The sequence below is a fragment of the Bos indicus x Bos taurus genome, chromosome 3 (genome assembly GCF_003369695.1).
Source record: "Bos indicus x Bos taurus breed Angus x Brahman F1 hybrid chromosome 3, Bos_hybrid_MaternalHap_v2.0, whole genome shotgun sequence".
NCBI classification, from domain to species: Eukaryota; Metazoa; Chordata; class Mammalia; order Artiodactyla; family Bovidae; genus Bos; species Bos indicus x Bos taurus.
Genome location: NC_040078.1, coordinates 91694372 through 91698841, shown reverse-complemented (window position 1 = coordinate 91698841; position 4470 = coordinate 91694372).

The window sequence follows — 4470 nt, the reverse complement described above, 5'->3', positions numbered from 1 at the left end:
CCCATGGAGTTTTTCCTGTGAGATGAGCAAGTTCTTTATTATTGATTCAGTCAACATTCATAGATGCCCGTAGGCTGTCTTATAAATGGGGAAGCTGAGGCCCAGAGAGGTGGAATGGCTTGTTTAAGGTCACACAGTAAGTTTGCCAGATGTCTCAGCTTCCCCTCCCTTACAGGGAGAGAATAAGAACAAAAGGAGATGATGATTTGGTTAGGCTTTGGAGAAGGAAAAGAAGAGACCCCCCATCCCCACCCCATGATATGCATATCCCAGAATCCTGATCTCTGAGCCCCACCCTCGAGTCTTTGCCCAGAGATTGGCCACCACTCATTCGGGCAACATTTACTGAACACCTAACCTGGACCAGGCCTGCTCTGAGTGCCAGAGATACAGACATGAATGAGACCCAGCCCCAGGCCCCGGGCATTTGATAGTCTGATGCAGTGGTTCTCAACTGGCGGTGATTTGGACAGGTCTGAAGATATTCTTGGTTGTTTCCACTTGGGGAGGGGGCTGTTATCATCAGTGGGTAGAGGCCAAGGATGCTGCTAAACATTCCACAGTGCACACGACAGTCCCACAGCAAAGACACACTCATCCTAAATTGTCAAAAGTGCTGAGGCTGATAAACTTTGGCCTCATGGAAGTATTAGAGATGTAAAACACCAACAGCCCAGCAGGTCAATGCTGTGCTGAACAGTGGTGTGGGGACTGTGAAGTCCAGAGGCTAACTGCAGGTGGGAGATCAGGAAAGGATTCCCAGAAAAGAGACACCCCCTCCAGTGGGTTTGGAAAGATGCCTACACATCAGGCATGTATGGAGAAGAGCAGGGCACATGAGACCAAGAATCAATGGCAGATCTGAAGGTGCTCTGGAGCTCAGAGTGGGAGGGGAGAGGAGGACAAGGGCTGGGTTAGTATGGCCTTGGAACCTGTGTTAAGGAGACGACTTCAGAGAGCCTGGGAAGGTGTGGTGGGAAGGGGCGAGGCAAAGGGGGAGATGCAGGAGGATGTCTGCTTTAGAGAGCTTCCTCCTTTGCACACACAGGCGCTACTGTGGGGATGGCAGTAGCCGTTCTGGGCAGGAACCTATCACTCCACAGTCACATTAAGTTTATGCATGCCCATGACTCAGCACTTCCACCGTGGGCACACATCTCAGGGAATCTTCCCACAGGTCCATAAGGCGAGATGTATGGGGAAGTCTCTCTTAGTGTTATTTGTGATGCCTGGGACAGGAGGCAGCCTGGGGTTCCACCCTGAGGGGATGGATGGGCACTGTGGAGTCCCATGCAGCAGTTCGAAGCAGTAAGGGTACATGTAGCACCATGGATAGGACCTAAAACCTAGTGCTAAGGGGGAAAAAAAAACAACATATAAAATGCATGTACAAAAGAAGTTACATTTGCAAAGGACACTTACAAACTGAAAAATGCACATTAAAACACATTAGAGTGATAGGAGGAGGAAAGGAGGAAGGCTCAGAGGAATAAATGAAAAAAAGGAGAGGAAGAAAGCTCATGCAGGAGCGGAGGGGAGGTGCTGGGTGGGGGATGGAAAAGAACACGGACAAGGACGTCTGGCGGGGGGCTTCGAGGTCTGGCAGGGGCCTGGGCTACAATGCAGGATGGACAGTATGACTGGACCTGTGGGAGATTGGGGAAGAATTTTCAGAATCTGGTGGTTGACAGCAAGGACAGAGAGACCTCAGGATGGTGCCCAGATTTCAGGGCAGATGACCAGGCCAATGATGTCCCCCACTGAGTGGTCCTCAGGACCAGGAGCAGGTTTGGGGAGGGATGAGCTCATTCTGGACATGGTGAACTTGAGGCGCTTGTCTGCCATGATAGTGGAGATATCTCCTAGGTACTGGCTGCACACCATGGAGCTCAGCAGAGGGATCCAAGATGTAAACAGATTTGGGATATTCATCTGTGCACAGGTGTGAGCTAAGATTCCCTGGGTGCGTGTGCAGAGCAGGAAGAGACATAAGTCTGTAAGATGACCACACAATCATCTTCCAACAAATGTAGGCCAAGGCCATCAGGATCCTGGGCCTGAGATAGAATAAGAAATGTGTGTGGTCCTTTTGCGTAACCTTGTCCATTGCCAAGAATGTTCATGAGCATTGCCCCGTTTGAATCTCATGGTAGCCATACGGAGTCATGGGAAAGACAGGCTGGCTTTATTATCCATGTGCTACAGATGAGGACAGGGCTCAAAGATGGGTGGTTCTTGTCTAATGTCACGCCAGGAAGCAATTAGAAGTGTGGATCCCAAAGGCCTCCCAACTCCCATGCCTGAGCCCTTTCCACCCAGAGACACTGCTACTTTCACTAGACACAGCCCAGGTCTGGGTGGCCTTGACAAAGAAGAGCTGCCATGTTTTAGGTCTGGGTGGTTTCGAAACACAGAGACGCCTGGCAGGCTCAGTTATTGGCAACGGCCCCCAAACAGCCTCGAGTTGGAAGGGTCAAAGAGCACTTCCCTTCTCTGAACCTTCCCTATCATCACCTGCAAAACTAGTTCTTATGGGATTTCATAGGAATCACACTTTTAAAATGGAAGCAAAATGACTTTGCAGGCTCTGTATTCAAGAAGAGAAGAAATGAAGAGGAGAATAATACAGGAATCATTAGGGACTAGGCTGGAGGAGGAAGTGTGGAAAAGGAGATTTAGATTTGGAAGAAGAGAGCATACGGACCAGGTGTTCCCCTGGGCACAGGTGACACAGAAGGTAAATGACACAGTCCTGGCCCTGAAGGGCTCATGGCCCCTCCAAGTGTCATCCTGAGCCCTGCTGTCTGTCTCATTCGTCAAATAACGAGCAAGCCTGCTAGCTCTGCTTCTGGGCTTCAGATCTCTCTTCTCCCCTGGCTTCTCACCAGCATCCTCCTCGTCAATTTCTTAACCCAGCATCTCCTATCAATCCTTCACCTGGCAACCCAGGCCTTCCTAGGACAAATTTTCCCTTATGTCTGTCAGTATCTCACCGTCCTCTGCAGCAACCTTTCACCCTTTGATCTATGACCCCCACCTACTTTACCGACCTTCCTTTTAACTCAGCATGCAGGCTGTTACCCACCCCCATGTCTCTGCACGTGGACTTCCATTGCCTAAAATGCCCAACTTCCCTGCAGCCCCTATCCATCTGCAGAGACCTTCCCCATCTCTGCTCTGAGATCTGCATCACTTCCTCAATGAACCCTCCTCGAACCCCCCAAGGAACAGCCATTCCTTTGTTCCTCCACTGAGCCGGCTTGTGACTAGACTGGGTTTAGACTGGTCTGCTGTGTGCCTATCTTTCCTTCTAGACCAGGCTGTGAGCTCCTGAGTCTGTGGCATCCAATGCAGGGCCCAGCAGCCATTTGCTGGGAACCCAGTGGTTGCAGGAAGGCACACCTAGCCCAGAGGCCTTGTTGCCATCTCAGCTGTGGGGGGTAGGGGTTTGTGCATGTGTCCTAAGTCACTTCAGTCATCGTGTCTGACTCTTTCTGAGCCCATGGACTGTAGCCTGCTAGGCTCCTCTGTCCATGGGATTCTCCAGGCAAAGATACTGGAGTGGGTTGCCCTTTCCTCCTCCAGGGGATCTTCCTGACCCAGGGATCAAACCTGCATCTTTTGGCAGGCGGGTTCTTTACTACTAGCCCACCACAATTCAGACTATTTCTGAATCCCAATCAGAAATAGTCTGATCACATCATTCTTTTCCTCAAAGCTCTCCAAAGGGTCCCATTGCACTGTGAGGAAAACCCAAACCCTCAGAATCACAGCTCATTATCTTTCCCACCTACCTGCTACTCACTGTCTTTTCTGCACCTTGCACCTTTAGCCCTCTCTGTTCCCTTCTTGGAGAAGGCTCTTCCCCAGACACCCCCTGGGCCACTTCCAAGCTTCTTCCTTTGCTTGAATGCCTGCCCAACCTGTTTAAAACTTTTCTCTCACAGTCCTTGCTACCACATGACGAACTCCCGTATCTTACTTGTTGTCTGGCTCTCCCCTCTGCTAACTGCTTCCCTGGTGGCTCAGATAGTACAGAATCTGTCTGCAATGCAGTAGACCCAGGTTTAATCCCTGGGTCGGGAAGATCCCCTGGGGGAGGAAATGGCTACCCACTCCAGTATTACTGCCCGGAGAATTCCATGGATAGAGGAGCTTGGCAGGCCTAGTCCATGGGGTCCACAAAGCGTCGGACCACCACTGCGGGACTAACACTTTCACTTTCTCTCCTCTACCTTATCAACTCCTAGAGGGCAGGGATTTTACTTGCTTTGCCCAGCACTGTATACCCAGCGACTACAACAGGACTGGCACAAGAAAGGAGCTTAGAAAACGTGCTGACTGGTTAAATAAACCAGTGAATTAAGTGATAATGCGCTATTGTGGGGTGCAGGGCTCATCCACCGTCCCGAAAGTATTCGAAAGTGCGCGGCAGAGTAGGCGTTTCCCGGAGGAGGGGTGGAGTCGGGT